The 24212-nt window shown below is 36.9% G+C and overlaps 1 protein-coding gene and 1 pseudogene across 2 annotated transcripts in view; both read left to right on the top strand.

The window, feature by feature from the left end:
* Positions 1–20032, top strand: part of LOC139356231 (ras suppressor protein 1 pseudogene) — a 47452-nt pseudogene extending 27420 nt beyond the window's left edge.
* LOC105481070 (protein kinase cGMP-dependent 1) overlaps positions 1–24212 on the top strand; it is a 1243906-nt gene that overhangs the window by 266022 nt on the left and 953672 nt on the right. The window lies entirely within an intron of this gene.

Here is a 24212-nt window from a genome sequence, read left to right on the forward strand (position 1 = left end):
TAGCTCTTAACCATTTTGTATCTCTCTTGAGGGTGTTTATTACATACTGCCTTGGTTTGTGATTATTTATGTGCAAGTTTGATTGTCTGTGCTCAACTGTAAGCTTCTGGAAACCAGAATTTGTCTCATACCCATCTTTGTATCCTTCAGTGTCATGAGTTCTCAAAAAATATTTGCTGAATAAGGTCACTTCCTCAGCATGCCTGTTAGCACTTAGATGGTGTGTTCAGCTACATGGAACAGTTCAGTGTAACTGTTTCTTTCATTCAATGTCTCATATTACTAACTAACTTGTCCCTGGAGAACATTGGCAGTTGCTTGACATTTGTGTATAACAGGTGAAGAAGTATTCACTGGCCCACTTTGGGAAAGACAGAAGTTTGGAATTTGAGCGCCGGTACCTTAGATCTCCATGAATCACAATGAATGGCTGCTTGACCAAAAGTGTTCATAAATTTGTAGCATTGCAAAATGTAGGTTCAACCAACCAAATTTGCTTTATCTTTTTATTTCACCATCTGTGTTGGCTTGTTCTGATTTCCATGTCATTAGACAAGGAGAAGATGATCATCTGCCTGTCGCAAAACACTTGGATTTCATCAGAGGTTCTTCTGAAAAGTAAACATACTATGGAAAGGAGGGCCTGGGGGAAGGGTCATGTAGGCCTTCTTTCTGATATCTTCTTTTTTTTTTTTTTTTTTTTTTTGAGATGGTGTTTCACTCTTGTTTCCCAGACTGGAGTGCAATGGCATGATCTCGGCTCACCGCAACCTCCGCCTCCTGAGTTCAAGTGATTTTCCTGCTCAGCCTCCCGAGTAGCTGTAATTACAGGCATGTGCCACCACGCCTGACTAATTTTGTATTTTTAGTAGAGATGGGGTTTCTCCATGTTGCTCAGGCTGGTCTCCATCTCCTGACCTCAGGCGATCCACCCACCTCAGCCTCCAAAAGTGCTGGGATTGCAGGTGTGAGCCACTACTCCCAGCCCTTCCTGATATCTTTTAGGTCTCTTTGCAACAACCTGAGTGGACCCATTCCCCTGTGCTCATGACCAAGCTCTAGGTATTCCCTTATCTTTCCTAGAATATGGTCATTCATTGGCATCTATGATGGAATAGAAAAATAGCTGGAAAATGAAAACTACAAAACTCTCACTCAACATTCTTTTACAATAGTGTTAGAGTTAATAGTTACGGCAGAACTGCATCTTCTAAGGAAAACTGCACTATGACAAATAGCCCCAGAGTGAGAGGCAGCCAACTCACTATCAGGGTGACCCAGAAGTCCTAATGGGTGGGAATGATCATTATATGAAGACTGTAAATCTGATTAATGTGCACTCTGAGATGAGGTATAACATTTCATGTCAAATGAGGCAGGGGTAGGTGAGAAAGGATGATAGAAACAGCTGGTTCTGCACATGTGTGAAGGACCATATTAAAATTACAATGACATAGAGACATATATAAACAAACATAGGGAGTGTTCAGATGGATGTGTGTGTATGTGTATGTGTATTTCAGTGTTTATATAAACATATACCTAAACTTACTTATAGACTCATAGCTGATGAATGAACCTTCACAAATAGACTATTTCTAGCCCTCAAATAGTGGGGTACACAATTTTATTCTCACTGTAAAAGCTCACTCTTTGGTAGGACATACTGCCAAGTTTTTCACTATGGAACTAATCTGGAGGCCATATGGTGACATTTAATTTATGGACAATATTATCTAACAGCATTCCTTTAGCAGTTGGTAATTGTAATGTTTCATTATCTCAGTTTAGTTTTGTCATAATCTTGTGACATGGGCTGATATCATTATTCCAGATTGATAAAGAAAGAGACAAACACACTTCCCATTAAGTTGCAGTGTGTGTGATTGTGTGTGTGTGTCTGTGTGTGTGTGTGTGTAGGGTATGTGTATGTGGGATTGTTTTTGAGTCATATAGAACGTTCTTCCTCAGCTGATATTCTGGATTAAATTTTAATTTGTGGAGTCTTGGGCAAAGTCTAAACCTAAATAATGTTTGGGAAGAAGGGCCGTAACCTGAGAATCTGTGTCAGATTGACCCTGTAAGAGAGAGTCAAGCTTACTGAATTCTGGCTTCAATACATCTATTCCCTTTTCTAGATGAGTAAAGAGTAAGACACGGTTCTACCCTTCCTTTTCCCTCTCTCCCCTCCTATTCAGTCTATTCCATCTTATTTTACTTTGCTTTTATGGATGAATTTTACTACAAAGTCTAGCCTGCCCTATGTAAAGAAAGATTAGACCTCATTATCTGTCCTCATTTCTCAAAGGGATGAACCAGGAATTATCAGAGTAACTTCTTTGGACCTTCCAGCATGAGAAAGAAATGTTCTCTTTCCTATAGGTTAAAGACTGAGATGGAAAATAAATAAGACAAATGCTTCTTAATTCTGACTTTGGTAGTATGTAGCCTTATAGAGTTGTCTCTTGGTGTCCATGGGGGATTGGTTCCAGGACCCAGTGCAGATACCAAAATTTGCAGGTGCCCATTTCTCTAAACAAAATAGCATAATATTTGCATATAACCTGGACACATCCCCCTGTATACCTTAAATCATCTCTAGATTACTTATAATACCAAATAAAAGGCCTACATACCACTTCATTCTCATGGAGTCACTGTAGTACTTGGCACATGGCAAATTCAAGTTTTGCTTTTTGGAATTTCATGAAAACATTTTTCTGAATAGTTTTGATTTGCATTTGGATGAATCCATGGGTGTGGAACTCATGGATAAGAGCTGCCTACTGTATTCAGTCTGTGCAGCAACTGGTAAAGGACACAAACAAGAAGTATAATGAGGTCTAATCTTTCTTGACATGTGGCAGGCTGGTCCTCACCTTTTTACGAATGAGAAAACTTTGATTCAGAAACTTTAATACACAGATATATTTGTGTACATGTATGTACATGTTTATGTACTTAAGAATGTTGTGCAAGGTCACAGAGTAATGTCATGGTAGAGCCCGGGCTTTCCAGGTGGCATAGGTTTTACATCTCCCTCAATATTTATTAAACCACAAACATCCCTCAGGGATGCTGAGAATCTCCAAGTCCCTCTGTAATATGATCACATGCTATTTTTCCTCTAGCTGATCCCTGAAATGCTGGAGTTGGCAGGAAAAAAAAAAGATAAAGGTGAAATTAATTAAATGGGATAATGCATGTGAACACAGTTTGTAAATTCTAAGGTCTTACAAAAGATTTCTATATTAGTAATAGTTGCAATATGCTCATTTACATGAACCACTTATCATTCACAGCTAATTACCAAGCAGTACAGTAACAATTATGTGGATGATGAAATACACATCAGATCAACTCTTTTGCAAGCTGTTTCAATTGCAATATTCAACTCTCTTCCCTTGGTTGCCATCTTCTAAGTACATTGCTTAGGAAACTTGGATAACTACTGACAACTAAAAAGAATTATGAACATTCATCATACAGGAAGTAAGCATTCATCCAAGAAAAACAAGTGATAGAAATAAAAGGTGAGATTCTATTTCTGAGCTGCCCATTGACTTTTCTTATGAGAACTGACTTTGTGGACTCTGTGAAATTTTCATATGATTACACTGTCTCGGAAATGGCCATTTAAGTTTTCAACACGTGACAGCTAGCAGGACCTCATCAAGTTCTGTAGTTCTAACTGTATGTCTCCATTGGTCTCACATCTATGCCCTTGGGTTGGTTTCTACTCATGCCATTTTTCCAAAACGACTGTAATTACTAGAAAAATTGAATGAGCAAATATTAACTTGGCTGGGGTATGATTTTCAAACTACATTACAGTAGAGAACAAAGTTTGTAATGAGATTCTGTACTACTATTCAAAGCAATTAGGAGAAATGAGTATTGAGCTCTTAACATTCTGACAAGTTATTTCAATATTATGTCCAAATAAAGGAACTTTTTGTAATCAAAAAAACTGATTGATTTCTTGAGATTTCATAACATGAGACGAAAAAAGAAACAGTCGTCACTGTTCTTCCAGCAAGTCAAAATTGTAATGTATTGAAAAATTTAATGACCTTGACTTTAGAAGTGTAATGAGTTTTCTAATTGCTCACGTGAGAGGTGATTGGTTATGCTGAATATATGGGTGCAAATAAGCAAATGTAACAGGTGACATTTGTTGTTCTAATAAATCCAGCTTTGAACAAATTTAGTGTAAAAGTTATAAATAATAAAGAAACTTTAAGAAAGAGAATATGTGACCACAGTATTTTTATGGTAAGGTAGGATGTCTTGAATACTAATCTGGAATTTTATTGGTAAGAGGGGCCATTTATTGAGTTCTTACTATATTTTGAATTTGGTCTAGGCATTGACTATCCCATTTAATCCTTACAAGCAATCCTGTGGGAAAATACAGCATGGATTATCTAAGTAACTTTCCTGAGACCACATAGCCAATAAATGGCAAAGATAATTCAGTTGTGGGTCAATTTCAATGATATTTCTACTGTCCTAGAGGTTTTGCATAAATATATGATATTAGAAAGAATTATATATCAGAATAGTTATGCACAGGGATTTGAGAGAAAGCTGCACAATTATATAGTGAGCATTTCAGTCAAGAGGGAGAAGTGATAAAATTTTGTGTAGAGATGAGCAGGTCCTATTTGGATAACTCATTTGTCTGCATCTAATCCGTATCTTCAGAGTTTTGTAGCCTGTTTATATCACACTTAATTTGATATTTGTTCTTCCAAAATCTCCTATAATTGGGTTTACCCTCCATGTCAGGGATAGATGAGGTTAATCACAAGAGGATCAATGAAAACACTAACCAGTAACATTCCCAGAGCCTTTACAATATGACTAACAGAAGGATGGAGTAGAAATAACCATTCTGTTTTCAATGAACTTTTGAGTTTATCTCATTTTGAATGGACACAAGAAAATCTAAGAGAGATTCTCTTTAAGAATTTTATTCAAATGTCTCTTTGGGTAAAGTTTGTATGGAGACTTTCAGAGCTAATACATGAGATACTACTTTGATGGTTGAACAAAAAAAGTAAAGAAATAATTATGATAAATCAAATGAAAGCTGTGTTTATATTATTAAAGCTGACAAATGTGTGACTTTATTACTTTATAGAATGAAGAGTTCTTAGATCATGTAAGCAATATTTTGTTCTTAAGACAAAGTTGGGGCCGGGTGTGGTGGCTCACACCTGTAATCCCAGCACTTTGGGAGGCAGAGGCAGGCGCATTACAAGGTCAGGCGTTCGAGACCAGCCTGGCCAACATGGTAAAACACCATCTCTCCTAAAAATACAAAAATCAGCCAGATGTGGTGGCAGGCACCTGTAATCCCAGCTACTCAGGAGGCTGAGGCAGGACAGTCACTTGAACCCGGGAGGTGGAGTTGCAGTGAGCTGAGATCATGCCATTGCCCTCTAGCCTGGGCGACAAGAGCAGGACTCCAAATTTAGGACACTCTAGTTTCCAATATTAATACATTTCAAAGTTTCTTTTCAAGGACTATTACAGAAAACTTGACACAGCAGTCACCAACTCATGACATGGCTTTTTTATTCTGAATGAGGCTTGAGATATTGTACAAAAGTGAGTGGATAGTTAAACTTTTTTTGAGCTGGGTGCGTAAAATGAACTCTTGACTTTTTCTGATAGCCAAGAAATCTTCCCACACATAATCTGCAGCCCAGTTGCAAGTAGCTGGTGATCTCCATCGTCAGGTAAGTTGGTAGGTGTCTGCCTACAAGATATAATTTAATGGGTAAGAAAGGTCCTTTAATTTTTTCCCTTCACACCTGTCCTGCAGGTATCACAGGGACTGAAATTCTGCTAGCCAACAGCACTTTAGATTCAGATTCAATTTACACAATTTGCAAGCACCAACTATACACCGAACTATTGCTGAATTTTTTATATACATGGTGTTTATGTGTTTAATTTTTATGAGTGTTTTCCCCTGTTACGACCTACATACTACAGATATTTTACAAGTCAATCAAGAGTCACATGTGGGCAAAACTAACTTAGTATTCAAGAGAGAAAAATATAAAGTAGTCACAAATATTTGATTTGAAGATTAAAATTAGTAACCCACAATTTTATTGAAATAACAGGAGCTATGTCTTATTCATCTTAGTTCATTCCTAACACACACAAACAGCCTTGGCTCTCCTTATGTGTAAATGACATTAAATACATATAATAAATCCTAAACAGAATAAACTGGTGACATCTCAAATTAGTTGAAAGGGAAAGAAGCAACTAACATAAAGAGTAAAATTGTAAAGAGCCCAGAGTAGTAGGGAGGCCAGGACAGGTGAGACTTCAAGGACAAGGAAGATGAACAATGGGAAACTCATAAAGTCAAAGATAGCCTGGTGTTGATTCTGAACATTGCAACTCCTGTCACCATGCTCCTCACCAGCAGTTCCCTGTTACTTAACAATCCATCAATGCCTTCTATTTCCTATAGAATAAAGTCTGGATTATTTAGCCAGGTTATGCCAGGGTCTCCAAAACCTGACCCATCTGTTCCTCTAGCATACCTGATCTAGCCTGTCTCACCACACTCTCTCCTGCAATCGGCATTTGTACCTGCCATTCTTTTTCTTCTTTCCTAACCATTCCACAAGCCAGCCCAAACATCTTCTGCAAAACCTCCTCTGATTTAATCCTTTCATCCTCTGTGCTGTGGTACCTCCTACACACTTTATAGTGTAGCTTATTTGATCCAATAATTGCAATTGTATGTTTCCCTAGCCAAATTATCCACTAGACTCGGAACTCTTTGGAAACAGAAATTATACTTGACTTACTTATGTGTCCTCAGCCTTTTGTTCAGAGACTGTGGCATGATAGGCATTCAGTAGATATCTGCCTGATGTGTGAAAATATGGAAATTTATGTTTCTTAGCCTAGCATCCAAGGTCCTCTTCCAGTCTCACTTTCTAAAGATAAAATGTCATAAGGATTTGGTAAGCTTTTACTTTTCTAGGGATGTAAAATGAGGATGATGAATGTGCCTACCTCACTAGAGTATCATGAAGATTAAATAAAATGGTCCATGTAAAACAGTTAGCACATTTAGCATGGTGTCAAAGCATTGATAAGGACCCAAATGATACTGACTAGTATCATTATATGACACAGTTTTCAATATAGATAGGTTTTTAAGATTATGTAAAAATAAATAAGTAAAAGATTAGTATATGGTAAAGACTTTCAATGCTATGGAAATACTGAAGAGGATTGCATAAAGGGGCAGAGTCTGGTGAGGAGTTAACACTGTCAGGCATCTGAATGTAGAGTAGGGAAAGCAGAGGGAAATTCCAAGGACAAGGAATTATGACACCAGATTTAAAGATTACTTTTATCGCCAGATTTTTTTTCATAAAAATCTTCAACAGAGGAGGAAAGCTAGAGTATATTATGTTTAAATAAGCTGAAATTCTTGAGTATTTTGTGAAAGTTTCTCTGTGATCAGTTTGACATATTTTAAATTAGAGGCTATCTTGATAAATTGCTTAGAATCTCAGCTTAAATTTCTTCTCTTCATTTTGTTGACAGAAGTCCTACACTGTCGATTTGCTTTCATTTTGTCTTAAGTCAGGACATTTCCCATGGCAGTTAAATAATTTCTGTAATAACACTTCATGCATAACTGCTGGCTAACTATAGTATTATCCTTGCCATTTCTTTTTATAAGCATATACCATGAAAATTTGTGACAATTTTGTTAAAATATACAGTCTCAAATTGGATTCTTACACATTCTTGTGAATTCTGAATTCTCTTCTTTGAAAGCTTCCTAGATAGCTCAGAATTCACTGGGTTTTCCACATACTCCCTTGAAGGAGATTTTGAGTGCTTTGAGCAGCTATTACAAACTAGTTAACGGACTTGGGCCAAGTCAGTGCTCTCTTTTCTGCTTCCATTTTATCTGTTGCTGAATGGGAATCTCTCCCAATCTCTATTCCTCCAGGGAAGAAGTGTACAGATAAGTGAAACAACATATTTGAACTATTTTATAGATCCCTAGAAGAAAGGAACCAAGAACATTATTCTTTGACCTAGTTAACAATTTTGGGCCTGCTTTGTGCTATTGCTGGGTTTGTAGTGGTCTTTGTTTGCTGTTTTTCCTTCCTTTCTGATCTGTGGACTACTGTCAATTTATTGTCACTACTTTAGGCACATAAACTGGTGAACAGAAAGGAGATTCTTTACTCTCAGTTATTAGACAATGTCCGTCTTTCAGAAGTAGCATACAGATGAGGATACAGTTCAAGTTTCAGTCTGGAATTTATCTCCCAGGCATCTTTCTACCAAAATGTGTTGACCATCTCCCTAATCACTACCCTGTCATAAAATAAGTATTCAGATAACCATGGCTTTGTACATTTGGCCAAGTTCAAAAAGAAAGGTTGCTCTTCTAGCAAATAAATGTAAATAGCTTCAGAAGTACAATAAAAGTGCATCCTGCTGCAGTCTGTCATTCCATGCCCATGCTGTTAGGTGCTGCTCTTCGCGACCATGTCCAAGATTCTGAAAAAGTTTGTGGACAGCCAGGAAGTGGACAGGGTGACTAGGTCATCTCCAACATGCTGTATGTCAATGGCACATTTTCCTTATCCCATACCATACAGCTGGTCCTCAGCCATAACATGCTTGCAGTGGTGCCACTAAACACAGCAGAACTGAAGAATTTGGAAGTGCTCAACTTCCTTAATAGCCAAATTGAGGAGTTGCCCACACAGATCAGCAGCCTTCAGAAACTCAAACACATGAACCTGGGCATGAATGGGCTAAATACTTTGCCTGAAAGATTTTGCTTTCTACCCAGCTCTTGACCTTCTGAACTTGATGTACACTTTGAATGAAAATTCTCTTCCTGGAAACTTCATCTACCTTACCACCTTCTGTGCACTCTTTGGTAAGTGACAATGATTTTGAAATCCTGCAACCAGATATTAGGAAGCTCACAAAGTTGCAGATACCCAGCTTTAGGGATAACAACCTGATCTTGCAGCCTAGGGAAACTGGGGAGCTTACCCAACTTAAAGAACTCCACATTCGGGGCAACTGCCTGACCCTTCCGCCCCCAGAACTAGGAAACTTATATTTAACTGGTCAGAAGAAGGTATTCAAAGTGGAGAACAGCCCCTGGGTTACCCCAGTTGCTGGCCAGTTCCAGCTTGGTGTGTCCTGTGTGTTTGAATGTGTCTGCTCCGAGACATATTAGTACTTCCATGGCAGCATATGCAGGCAAATCCAGAACAACCAAAAAAGAATAATCACAAATCAAAAAAGATTAGCTGGAAACACCTGACAGTCAGTAACAAATAAGGGGTGGACATTGGCTGGGCCTCTGGCTTCTTCTCTCACCAATACTTCTGTCCTTTCTTGCTCTGTCTCTCCAATAAATACAATGTGCCCGTGAAAAATAAAGACATACAATAAAAGGCAAAATGTATTTTATAAATCAACATTCTATCCTTAAATACTTGGGAATTACTCTTTTAACAAGTTCAGTTACTAGCATAAGTGATTTAACAAGGAATCAACTATAATTGGATTCTAAGTACCTTCAGGTACAATTTGACCCAAATTGTTTTATTCAGTAACAGAAAAAAACACTGTACCTTATTTGCAACTTGACTGCATTTTCTAGGAAGCAGATAAGGTCAGATACTTCAGAAGAACTATTTATCTGCAAGAAGATATCCTTGTACCACACAGAGATTTAGAGGAATTAGAAAAACATTTTGTTTAATTTTTTTGTATATATACTGCAATTCAGTGCTTTTTCCACAAATGATTCAATGGGAGACCATAGAAAAAAGTTAGTATTAGTGTGGTCTTTGAAGTCAAACCGACCTCTTTACATAACTAGGCTTCAGCTGTGTAATCTTAAGCATGTTAAATCCTCCAAGACTCAGTTAGCTCATCTATAAAATGGAGTTAAGCGTGTAACTTTTTAATAGAGCAAGATTAAATGAAATTATGAATGAAACATGCTTTGCACAGTACATGGCACATAGGAAGCATACAATAACTATTAACCATACTTATTCTTATCTATAAAGTAGATGAAATGACTTCCCTTTTTAGACTCTACAGAACCTAATTATAGTTAAAAATATGCAGTATAAATGCTAGCCTATGTTAAGTGAAATAAGCTAGGCACGGAAAGACAAACATCACATGTTCTCACTTATCTGTGAGAGCTAAAAATTAAAACCAGTTGAACTCATGGAGATAGACAGTAGAAGAATGGTTACCAGAGGTCGGGAAGGGTAGTAGCGGGGGGATGGTTAATGGGAACGAAAAACAGTTAGAAAGAATAAATAAGACCTAGTATTTGCTAGCACAACAGGGTGACTGTAGTAAAAATTAATGTAATTCTTCATTTAAAAATAACTAAGAGTATATTTGGATTGCTTGAAACACAAAAGATAAATGCTTGAGGTGATGGACACCCTATTTACCCTGATGTGATTATTATGCATTGCATGCCTGTATCAAAATATCTCATGTGACTTATAGATACATGCACTTATTATGTACCCTCAAAAATTAAAAATTAAAAAATAAATAAAATAAATGCTAGTAAGCCACAGATGGTGAGTCTTAGGAAATCTTGCATCACATTAAATTCTATTTTTCACACAAAGTCTTTGTCATTAGGTGTATATTTTGCATTTATAGCGCGTCTCAATTAGATTAACCTCATTTCAAGATCTCAGTTGCTATGTGAAGCCACCATATTCGACAGTTCAGGACTGTACAATTTCCACCTTCCCATTCCTGGTTGAGTAATTCTTTATCTGGAGATGATCTCAGCTGGAAAAAGGGAATCTCTGCATTTTGCTTGTCAGTCCTGAGGCCAGTGACAGCTGTGCTTTTCTACGTTACTAAAAGAAGGTTTGGCATCAATGTTTAAAAAAAAAAAAAAAAAAAAAGTGTATCTCTCATCCTGAGAGTCATCTTGAGCAAATGCAGTCAGTCAGTCTTTCTCTAACCCTTGTGTAAATCTGGAATGTGTTTCTTTCTGCAGTTTGACATGAGGCTGGTCTCTAGATTGTAAAAATCAAACAAAACTGTCTGACCCTGAAATTGATTCTGCAGCCTTTCCAGGTCCAAGAACTTGCTTCCCTGGGCAATTGTGAGGCTCTCATTTTAGTGCCTCAGAGAAGCAGAGAAAATACAGATACAGACAGAACGAGATAATAGTAATAGTAATAGAATAAATAACTACACTTTCACTAGCATATGTTCTAGCATTTTCTGAGGCCTATGTGCCAAGAAGTGTGCTGTCTTAGATATCCATCATCTAATTTAATAGAATATAGTATTTTAAAACTTGGATCTCCTGAGGTTTTGCAGAAAGACCATTATTTAGATGACCTATTTAAAAACTAAGGTCTATCAAATTAGATACAGTACTACTAGCTTGAATTAAATGTAATTTAACCACATTAAATGTAATTTTCTTAAAGGGTACCTTTCTTTCTACTCCTCAAAAGCTCATGCACACTAAGGTTGACTTTTCTTTATACTCTTCCTAACAACCAAATATTATTACTGTTATTTTAATGCTCAATTTTTAAATTATTTGAAAGCATTTATTGAGCAGTTACAATATGCTGAGCACTGACCTAAGTACTTTATATACATTATCTCATTTAATCCCTATGGAAACTAAATAGTAGACATTTTTATTGTCATTATATTCATTTGTTAGATTCACTTACATATGGAAAAGTAGATGCTCAGTGATGTTAACAACAAAACAAAACAAAAATCAATAAACCACTTCTGTTTTCACAAAGACACTAATTGACAGAGGTGGAACTCAAACCTCAAACCTCAAAAAGATTTTGTGAGCATGCTATTACCAAATAAAATATTGCTAGGATATGATATATTTATGCATAACACAGTAATTTGTTTCCTCAAAAATTATATGAAATAATTACTTTTTCATCTCTTCATTGTGGAAAAATTAGCCTAGATTACAAAAATCAGGGCAAGAAGTTGTTTTTGCTTCAAATAGTCAGCATTAGACTTAGTTATTAAAGAGTTTAATACTGATTAAAAGTGTAAGCTCCAGAATTAGATGACCTATATTCAGACTCTAGTAATTTCCAGCTGAGTAATAAAGAACAAATTATTTAACTCCCCTAAACCTCATTTTTCTCATCTGCAAAATGGAAGTAATAACTGCAATAGCTTAATGCAGTTAGCATGGTGTCATACACATAGTAAGACCTTCATGAATATTAGGTTGGTTGTTATAATAATAATAATAATAATAAAAATCTTATATATTTCTGCATTCTACAAGAAGTTCACAATGCCTGGAAAAGGATGATCTTTTTCTTTTTTCCAAATTGATATGTCAGGCTGGACGCAGTGACTTCCACCTGTAATCCCAGCACTTTGGGAGACCAAGGCTGGAGGGTCACTTGTAGCTAAGACGGGTCTAGAGACCTTGTCTTTACAAATAAAAATTTTTTTAATTATCCGGGCATGGTGGCACGTGCCTGTAGTCCCAGCTACTCAGGAGGCTGAGGCAGGAGATTGCTTGAGCCCAGGAGTTTGAGGCTACAGTGAGTTATAATCACATAGCTGAACTCTGACAAAGCAAGTCCCTGTGTCTAAAAAATAAAATAAAATAATGTATATGCCATAGTTGTACATATCTTTGGGATGTGTGTGATATTTTGATACATATCTACAATGTGGAATGATCAAATCAGAGTAATTGGGATATCTATCCCCTCAAACATTTATTTTTTCTTTGTGTTGGGAATATAACAATTCTTCTAGCTATTTTGAAATATACAACAAATTATTGTTAACTGTGTAACTATAAAATACTCTATTATTGAACACTAGAACTGATAGCTTCTCTCTTTACTTTTGCACCCATTAACCAACTACTCTTTGTTCTCCAACTTTCCTTTCCTTCCAGGCTTCTAGTAACCACCATTCTACTTTCAACCAATATGAGATCCGCCTTTTTAGCTCCCACGTATGAGTGCAAACATGTGATGTTTGTCTTTTCTGTGCTGTGCTTATTTCACTTAACACAGTGACCTCCAGTTCCATCTACATTGCTGCAAATGACAAGATTTTATCCTTTGTTATGGCCCATTAAGATTCCATTGTGGGCCGGGCACAGTGGCTCACGCCTGTAATCCCAGCATTTTGGAAGGCCGAGGTGGGCGGATCACAAGGTCAGGAGATCGAGACCATCCTGGCTAACATGGTGAAACTCCGTCTCTACTAAAAATACAAAAACAAAAAAAATTAGCCGGGCGTGGTGGCGGGGGCCTGTAGTCCCAGCTACTCGAGAGGCTGAGGCAGGAGAATGGTGTGAACCCGGGAGTCGGAGCTTGCAGTGAGCCGAGATTGTGCCACTGCACCACTCCAGCCTGGGCAACAGGGCGAGACTCCGTCTCAAAAAAGAAAAAAAAAAAAAGAAAAGAAGAGATTCCTTCCACTGTGTATTATCTCACATTTTCTTTATCCATGTATCCACTGATAGACACTTATGTTGCTTGAATATCTTGACTATTGTGAATAATGCTGTAGTAAACACCAGAGTGCAGATATCACGTTCATATACTGATTTCCTTTCAGCAGTGGGATAGCTAGATCATGTAGTAGTTCTCTTTTTAGGCTTTCGAGAAATCTCCATAATGTTTTCTATAATAATTGTACTAATTTACATTCCCACCAACAGTGTAAAAGAGAACCCCTTTCTTTACATCCTCTCCAGTACTTTGTCTTTTTATAGCCATTTGAACTGGGGTGAGACGATATCTGTTTGTGGTTTTAATTTGCATTTCCCTAATAATTGGTGATTTTGAGCATTTTTTGAAATATACCTGGTTGCCATTTGTAGATCTTTTTTCCAGAACTATCTATTCAGGTCTTTTACCCAGTTTTAAATTTGATGATAATGATGTTTTTTAAGTGATTGAATTGTTTGAGTTTGTTTTGTTTTGTTTTGAGACGGAGTCTTGCTCTGTCACCCAGGCTGGAGTGCACTGGCATGATCTGTGCTCACTGCAACCTCCGCCTCCTGGGTTCAAGCAATCTTTGTATTTTTAATAGAAACAGTTTCACCATGTTGGCCAGGCTGGTCTCGAACTCCTGACCTCAAATGATACACCTGCCTCATTCTCCCCAAGTGTTGAGATTACAGGCGTGAGCCACCATGCCTGGCTCGTCAAGTTTTTCAATGTATCTCTTGTCAGATGGATAGTTTGCAAATATTTTCTCTGATATTGTAGGTTGTCTCTTCCCTTTGTTAATTGTTTCCTTTGGTATGCAGAAGCTTTTTAGCTTATTGTAATTCCATTTTCCTATATTTGCTTTTGTCGCTTGTACTTTGGAGGTCTCACCCAAAAAATCTTGACCCAGACCAATGTCCTGTAGTGTTTCTCCAATATTTTCTTCTAGTAGTTTTATAGTTTCTTTCCTGGCTGTGCAGGGACTTGCTGTGAGATGCAAGCCCCATCTGGGCCAACAAGACCTGTTTCTCCAGCGTTGGCCTGACAGCAGACTCCCTCAGGGACCCAGTCTCAGCTCCAACCATCCTACTGCAGTTAGAAAACCATCCCATCTGTGCTGAAACTTGCTGGGAGACATGCACCTGCCTAAGCCAAGGAGAAAAGGGTATTTTTGGTTTTAGAAAAGAGAGGGAGAGGATACTGTTTTCCGAGTACTGACTTTGATGAGGTGCCCAGCAACTTTAGAAAGTTGCTGGTCTGTCTCATCTTGTGTCACGTGTCAGGAGTTTCCCACTTTTGCACTAGGTATTTGTAGCATTAACCTAAGTCCCTAGGATTGCCTAATAACACTAGACCTGAAGCAGTTGAATAGGCTTATGATTATGTGTTTCTATTAAAGAACTCAGATTCATATCTGAAATGTAATAGTCTGCAAGTGCTCAATTTATTTTACTATTCATACTTTAAATTAGTTAGGAAGACTGGAAGAAGTTTAAATGCAACTACTGACCTCATTTTAATTTTCAAGTCAACTTGCATATTTTTGAAGTGACAGCACTTTTTAGATAACAGAGTTACAAGTTTATCAGCATGGGTCTGGATATAAGGTCTGGCATTCCTACGGCTATTTAAATTTCTCCAGACACATATTTCTGAAAATTATGACGACAGGAGTAAATAAGTTTCTGGGACATAATGACATCAATTCTGTAGTAAATTTTTTTTCATTAATATCCTGCAAATTATCAAATTAATGGATAAAATACTCAAGTAATTACTCCAGAGAATATGCAAGATGCATTTTAAGTTTGCTAGCTTTGCCTTTAAAAAATAGCTAATTTTCTTTCTTGATGTATGGGCAAGAAATGATAGGCTAGAGTAAAACCAAAAGTTACTTTCAACATAATGATTTCTTTATCATAAATACAAGCCTCAGCTCACTGACTGTCATGTGAGTTAAAAATAATAGCTTTCCCAGTGCTTTATCTTTGGGACACAGATTATTTAAGTGCTAATACAGTTACTTAAATATCTTCTTCAACATAGAATAAAAATCTTAACTTTTTTCATTAGGTTAGAATTAGTGCATAGAAGCTAAGAAATAGTAAAACTTATGTAATCATACTATGCTTGGGAAACTTTGTTTTCTTGCAAACAAAGATACTTGTCTCTTATTTATTGTGTTGATCATGAAAATGGTATTACAAAAATACAAAAGTGTTACAAAAAATTAATCAAGTCAGCATGTATACTGCATATGTGTCTTGTGGAATATTTACCATTTAATCAAGAACCTAAAAAAATATTACCTAGCTCCCAAAAAGTAACAACAGTGGTTAACTGTCAGGTTAAAGAAAAGTAAAACAAGGCTGGGCATGGTGGCTCACGCCTGTAATCCCAGCACTTTGGGAGGCCGAGGTGAGTGGATCACTTGAAGTCAGGAGTTCATGAGCAGCCTGGCCAACATGATGAAACCCTGTCTGTACTAAAAATACAAAAAAAATTAGCCAATCCTGGTGGTGTGCGCCTGTAATCCCAGCTACCCGGCAGCCTGAGGCAGGAGGATTGCTTGAACTCAGGAGGCGGAGGTCACAGTGAGCCAAGATCGCACCACTGTACTCCAGCCTGGGCTACAGAGTGAGACTCCATCTCAAAAAAAAAAAAAAGTAATCTAAAACAAGATAGCAAAAAATGTGGTTTTCTTTTCTTTTTTAATTTTTTTTTTTAAATGAAAGAACTAACAGATAAAATTGCATGTACAGACATGTCACTTAAGGTCAGAGATATGTTCAGAGAAATGCATTGTTCGGTAATTTCATTGTGCAAACATCATAGAGTATACTTACAAAAGCCTGGATGTTATAGCCTACTGCACACTTAAGGTATGCAATACAGCCTATTGCTTTGAGGTTACAAACCTGTACAGTGTGTTACTCTACTGAATATTTTAGGTCATTGTAACGCAATGATAAATATATGAGTATATAAATATGTCTAAACATAGAAAGACACAGTAGAAACACAGCATTACAATCTAATTGAGATCTCCGTCATATATATGATTCATCGTTGACCGAAATATCATTATGTGGCACATGACTGTATTTACCATGCACAAAATGATAGTTTGAAGTATATATACATTGTGGAATGACTAAGTCTAGCTAATTACCATATGCATTACCACATGTAGTTACCATTTTTGTGGTGAGAACACTTTACATCCATTCTATTAGCATTTTTCAAGAACACAGGAATATTATTAACCATAGTCACAATGTTATACAATAGATCTCTTGACTTTATTCCTCCTACATTACTGAAATTTTGTATCCTTTGATCAATATCTTCTTAACCCCTTCCAAAATCCCTCCCCACTCCAGCCTCTTGTAGCCACCATTCTACTGTTTACTTTTGTGAGATAAACTTTTTTAGATTCCACATATGAGTGAGATCATGCAATAAATTTCTTTCTGTGCCTGGTTTATTTCACTTAATGTCGTGTCTTCCAGGTTCATCCATGTTGTCTCAAGTGACAAGATTTCCTTCTTTTTAGAAGGTTGAATAGTATTCCATTGTGCGTATTTGTGACATTTTCTGTATCCATTCATCCACTGATGGACACTTCAGTTGATTCCATAGCTTGGCTATTGTGAATAGTGCTGCAATGAACATGGAAGTGCAAATATCTCTTCAAGATACTAATTTCATTTCCTTTGGATATATACCTAGTGTTGGTGTATATTAGTATATAACTATATATACATTGGCTTTGATGGATTATATGGTACTTCTATTTTTAACTTTTGAAGAAACATTATACTGTTTTTCATACTGGCTGTATTAATTTACATTCACACCAAAAGTACACCAGGATTTCCTTTTCTTCACATCTTCGCTGATACTTGTTATATTTTGTCTTTTTGATCATAGCCAATCTAACAAGTGTGAAGTGATACAACATTGGAATTTTAATTTACATTTCTCTGATGATTAGTGATGTCAAGCATTTTTTAATATACCTCTTAGCCATTCGTTTGTCTTATTTTGAGAAATGTCTATTCAGGAACTTTGCCCATTTTGGGGGGATATTAGGTACATTTTATTTTTTAATTTATTTTTTATTTCAAAAAAGGTTTTTGGGGAACAGACTTTGCTCATTTTTAATGGGGTTATTTGTATTCTTGCTGTTAAATTGTCTTAGTTTCTTACATATTTTAGGTATTAACCCCTTGACAGATATATAGTTTGCAAATGTTTTCTCCGATTCTACAGATTGTCTCTTCACACTGTTGATTATTTCTTTGCTATGTAGATGCTTTTTATTTTGATGTAATTTGTCTATTTTTGATTTTGTTGCCATTGCCTTTGGTGTCATATCCAAAAATTCATTGCCCAAGCCACTGTCATGGAACCTTTTCCCTAGGTTTTCTTCTAATAGTTGTATAGTTTTCGGCTTTCCATTTTACTCTTTAAATCATTTTTAGTTTTTTTTTTGTATATGATGTGAGATAAGGGTCTAATTTCATTCTTCTACATGTGGATATTCAGTTTCCCCTACACCATCTATTGAACAGACTCTCCCTTCCCCCTTATATACTCTTGGTGCCTTTGTCATAAATCAGTTGGCTGTGAATGTGGAGATTTATTTCTGCCCTTTCTCTTCTGTTCCACTGGTCTACGTGTCTGTTTTCCTGCCAGGATCATTATAATTTGGTTACAATAACTTTGTGATATATTTTGAAGTCAGGTGCCTCCAGCTTTGTTCTTTACAGTCAAGATTATTTTCACTCATTAGGATCTTTTGTGGTTCCATATTAATTTTAGGATTTCTTTTCTATTTCTGTGCAGAATGTCACTGGTATTTTCATAGGGACTGAATTGAATCTGTACATCACTTTGGGCAGTATGGATATTTAAACAATATTCTTCCAATTCATGAATCTGAGATATCTTTTCATTTATTTGGATCTTCTTCAATGTCTTTCATTAGTGTCTAGTTTTCAGTGCAAATATGTTTCATTCCTTGGTTAAATTTATTCTTAGGTATTTTGGGGAGCTATTATAGATGGGATCAACTTCTTCAGTTTTTCCATATTGTTTGTTGTTAGCATATGAAATGCTAGAGTTTTTGTATGTTGATTTTGTATCCTGCAACTTTACTGAGTTTATTAGTTCTAACAGTTTTTTGGTTGAGTCTTTTGGGCTTCGTATGTATAAGATCATGCCATCTGCCAATGGGGACAGTTTAACTTCCTCCTTTTCAATTTGGAGCCTTTATTTCTTCTTCTTTATGTATTGCTCGAACTAGGATCTCAGTACTATATAGAATAGAAGTAGTGTAAGTGGGCACCCTTCTCTTGTTGCAGATTTTAAAGGAAAAGCTTTAATTTTCTCTGTTGAGTGTGATATAAGCTGTGGGTTTGACCTATAGTACTTTTATATTGCTGAGGTATATTCCCTCTATGTTTACTTAATTTGTTGAAAGTTTTTATCATGAAAGGATAGTGAATTTTGTCAAAGGTTTTTCTGCATGTACTGAAATGATTATATGTTTTTAGTCCTTTATTCTGTTAATGGGATGTAGCTATTTGTTGATTTACGTATGTGGAACTAATCTTGCCTCCCTGAGGTGAATCCCAGTTGATCATGGTGACTGATCATTTTAATGTGATGTTGAATTTGGCTGGTATTTTGTTGAAGATTTTTGTATCTATGTTCATCAGGGATGTTGGCCTGTAGTTTTCCTTTTCCATCTTGTTATTGTCTGGCTTTTGTATCAGGATGATGTTGGCCTTATAAAATAAGTTTGTAAGTATTTCCTTCTCTGTAATTTTTTAATTTTCTTTTTCTTTTCTTTCTTTTTTTTTTTTTTTTTTTTTTTTTTGAGACAATCTTGCTCTGTCACCCAGGCTGGGGTGCAGTGATGCAATCTCAGCTCACTGCAAGTTCCCTCTCCCAGGTTCATGCCATTCTCCTGCCTCAGCCTCCTGAGTAGTTGGGAATACAGGTGCCCACCACCACGCCTGGCTAATTTTTTGTATATTTTTAGTAGAGACGGAGTTTCATCGTGTTAACCAGGATGGTCTCAATCTCCTGACTTCATAATCCACCCGCCTCAGCCTCCCAAAGTGCTGGGATTACAGGCGTGAGCCACCGCACCTGGCTTTTAATTTTCTTGAATAGTTTGAGAATGGCATTAGTTATTTTTTAAGAGTTTGACAGAATTCAGCAGTAAAGCCATTGGGTCTTTTTTTATAGGAGACACTTTATTACTGATTAAATCTCCTTACTCATTATTGGTCTGTTATAGTTTTCAATTTCTTTGTAACAGTCTTTGTAGGTTGTGTGTGTCTTTCTTCTAAGTTATCCAATTTGTTGGCATATAATTGTTCATAACAGTCTCTTATAATCCTTTGTATTTCTGATGTATGAGTTGTAATGTCCCCTTTTCATTTTTTATTTCATTGATTTTAGTCCCTATTTTTCTTTTTTTTTTTTTTTTTTTTTTTTTTTTTTTTTTTTTTAAATTTATTTATTTATTATTATTATACTTTAAGTTGGAGGGTACATGTGCATAACGTGCAGGTTTGTTACATATGTATACTTGTGCCATGTTGCTGTGCTGCACCCATCAACTCGTCAGCACCCATCAACTCGTCATTTACATCAGGTATAACTCCCAATGCAATCCCTCCCCATGATAGGCCCCGGTGTGTGATGTCCCCCTTCCCGAGTCCAAGTGATCTCATTGTTCAGTTCCCACCTATGAGTGAGAACATGCGGTGTTTGGTTTTCTGTTCTTGTGATAGTTTGCTAAGAATGATGGATTCCAGCTGCATCCAAGTCCCTACAAAGGACTCAAACTCATCCTTTTTTATGGCTGCATAGTATTCCATGGTGTATATGTGCCACATTTTCTTAATCCAATCTGTCACTGATGGACATTTGGGTTGATTCCAAGTCTTTGCTATTGTGAATAGTGCCGCAATAAACATACGTGTGCATGTGTCTTTATAGCAGCATAATTTATAATCCTTTGGGTATATACCCAGTAATGGGATGGCTGGGTCATATGGTACATCTAGTTCTAGATCCTTGAGGAATCGCCATACTGTTTTCCATAATGGTTGAACTAGTTTACAATCCCACCAACAGTGTAAAAGTGTTCCTATTTCTCCACATCCTCTCCAGCACCTGTTGTTTCCTGACTTTTGAATGATTGCCATTCTAACTGGTGTGAGATGGTATCTCATTGTGGTTTTGATTTGCATTTCTCTGATGGCCAGTGATGATGAGCATTTTTTCATGTGTCTGTTGGCTGTATGAATGTCTTCTTTTGAGAAATGTCTGTTCATATCCTTTGCCCACTTTTTGATGGGGTTGTTTGTTTTTTTCTTGTAAATTTGTTTGAGTTCTTTGTAGGTTCTGGATATTAGCCCTTTGTCAGATGAGTAGATTGCAAAAATTTTCTCCCATTCTGTAGGTTGCCTGTTTACTCTGATGGTAGTTTCTTTTGCTGTGCAGAAGCTCTTTAGTTTAATGAGATCCCATTTGTCAATTTTGGCTTTTGCTGCCGTTGCTTTTGGTGTTTTAGACATGAAGTCTTTGCCCATGCCTATGTCCTGAATGGTACTACCTAGGTTTTCCTCTAGGATTTTTATGGTATTAGGTCTAACATTTAAGTCTCTAATCCATCTTGAATTAATTTTCGTATAAGGAGTAAGGAAAGGATCCAGTTTCAGCTTTCTACTTATGGCTAGCCAATTTTCCCAGCACCATTTATTAAATAGGGAATCCTTTCCCCATTTCTTGTTTCTCTCAGGTTTGTCAAAGATCAAATGGCTGTAGATGTGTGGTATTATTTCTGAGGACTCTGTTCTGTTCCATTGGTCTATATCTCTGTTTTGGTACCAGTACCATGCTGTTTTGGTTACTGTAGCCTTGTAGTATAGTTTGAAGTCAGGTAGTGTGATGCCTCCAGCTTTGTTCTTTTGACTTAGTATTGTCTTGGAGATGCGGGCTCTTTTTTGGTTCCATATGAACTTTAAAGCAGTTTTTTCCAATTCTGTGAAGAAACTCATTGGTAGCTTGATGGGGATGGCATTGAATCTATAAATTACTTTGGGCAGTATGGCCATTTTCACGATATTGATTCTTCCTATCCATGAGCATGGTATGTTCTTCCATTTGTTTGTGTCCTCTTTTATTTCACTGAGCAGTGGTTTGTAGTTCTCCTTGAAGAGGTCCTTTACATCCCTCGTCAGTTGGATTCCTAGGTATTTGATTCTCTTTGAAGCAATTGTGAATGGAAGTTCATTCCTGATTTGGCTCTCTGTTTGTCTGTTACTGGTGTATAAGAATGCTTGTGATTTTTGCACATTAATTTTGTATCCTGAGACTTTGCTGAAGTTGCTTATCAGCTTAAGGAGATTTTGGGCTGAGATGATGGGGTTTTCTAAATATACAATCATGTCATCTGCAAACAGGGACAATTTGACTTCTTCTTTTCCTAACTGAATACCCTTGATTTCTTTCTCTTGCCTGATTGCCCTAGCCAGAACTTCCAACACTATGTTGAATAGGAGTGGTGAGAGAGGGCATCCCTGTCTTGTGCCAGTTTTCAAAGGGAATTTTTCCAGTTTTTGCCCATTCAGTATGATATTGGCTGTGGGTTTCTCATAAATAGCTCTTATTATTTTGAGGTACGTTCCATCAATACCGAATTTATTGAGCGTTTTTAGCATGAAGGGCTGTTGAATTTTGTCAAAAGCCTTTTCTGCATCAATTGAGATAATCATGTGGTTCTTGTCTTTGGTTCTGTTTATATGCTGGATTATGTTTATTGATTTGCGAATGTTGAACCAGCCTTGCATCCCAGGGATGAAGCCCACTTGATCATGGTGGATAAGCTTTTTGATGTGTTGCTGAATCCGGTTTGCCAGTATTTTATTGAGGATTTTTGCATCGATGTTCATCAGGGATATTGGTCTAAAATTCTCTTTTTTTGTTGTGTCTCTGCCAGGCTTTGGTATCAGGATGATGTTGGCCTCATAAAATGAGTTAGGGAGGATTCCCTCTTTTTCTATTGATTGGAATAGTTTCAGAAGGAATGGTACCAACTCCTCCTTGTACCTCTGGTAGAATTCAGCTGTGAATCCATCTGGTCCTGGACTTTTTTTGGTTGGTAGACTATTAATTGTTGCCTCAATTTCAGAGCCTGCTATTGGTCTATTCAGGGATTCAACTTCTTCCTGGTTTAGTCTTGGAAGAGTGTAAGTGTCCAGGAAATTATCCATTTCTTCTAGATTTTCCAGTTTATTTGCATAGAGGTGTTTATAGTATTCTCTGATGGTAGTTTGTATTTCTGTGGGGTCGGTGGTGATATCCCCTTTATCATTTTTAATTGCGTCGATTTGATTCTTCTCTCTTTTCTTCTTTATTAGTCTGGCTAGTGGTCTGTCAATTTTGTTGATCTTTTCAAAAAACCAACTCCTGGATTCATTGATTTTTTGGAGGGTTTTTTGTGTCTCTATCTCCTTCAGTTCTGCTCTGATCTTAGTTATTTCTTGCCTTCTGCTAGCTTTCGAATGTGTTTGCTCTTGCTTCTCTAGTTCTTTTAATTGTGATGTTAGAGTGTCAATTTTAGATCTTTCCTGCTTTCTCTTGTGGGCATTTAGTGCTATAAATTTCCCTCTACACACTGCTTTAAATGTGTCCCAGAGATTCTGGTATGTTGTATCTTTGTTCTCATTGGTTTCAAAGAACATCTTTATTTCTGCCTTCATTTCGTTATGTACCCAGTAGTCATTCAGGAGCAGGTTGTTCAGTTTCCATGTAGTTGAGCGGTTTTGATTGAGTTTCTTAGTCCTGAGTTCTAGTTTGATTGCACTGTGGTCTGAGAGACAGTTTGTTATAATTTCTGTTCTTGTACATTTGCTGAGGAGTGCTTTACTTCCAATTACGTGGTCAATTTTGGAGTAAGTATGATGTGGTGCTGAGAAGAATGTATATTCTGTTGATTTGGGGTGGAGAGTTCTATAGATGTCTATTAGGTCTGCTTGCTGCAGAGATGAGTTCAATTCCTGGATATCCTTGTTAACTTTCTGTCTTGTTGATCTGTCTAATGTTGACAGTGGAGTGTTGAAGTCTCCCATTATTATTGTATGGGAGTCTAAGTCTCTTTGTAAGTCTCTAAGGACTTGCTTTATGAATCTGGGTGCTCCTGTATTGGGTGCATATATATTTAGGATAGTTAGCTCTTCCTGTTGAATTGATCCCTTTACCATTATGTAATGGCCTTCTTTGTCTCTTTTGATCTTTGATGGTTGAAAGTCTGTTTTATCAGAGACTAGTATTGCAACCCCTGCTTTTTTTTGTTCTCCATTTGCTTGGTAAATCTTCCTCCATCCCTTTATTTTGAGCCTATGTATGTCTCTGCGTGTGAGGTGGGTCTCCTGAATACAGCAGACTGATGGGTCTTGACTCTTGATCCAGTTTGCCAGTCTGTGTCTTTTAATTGGACCATTTAGTCCATTTACATTTAAGGTTAAGATTGTTATGTGTGAACTTGATCCTGCCATTATGATATTAACTGGTTATTTTGCTCGTTAGTTGATGCAGTTTCTTCCTAGCCTCGATGGTCTTTACATTTTGGCATGTTTT

This window comes from Macaca nemestrina, chromosome 9 (assembly GCF_043159975.1).
Source record: "Macaca nemestrina isolate mMacNem1 chromosome 9, mMacNem.hap1, whole genome shotgun sequence".
NCBI classification, from domain to species: Eukaryota; Metazoa; Chordata; class Mammalia; order Primates; family Cercopithecidae; genus Macaca; species Macaca nemestrina.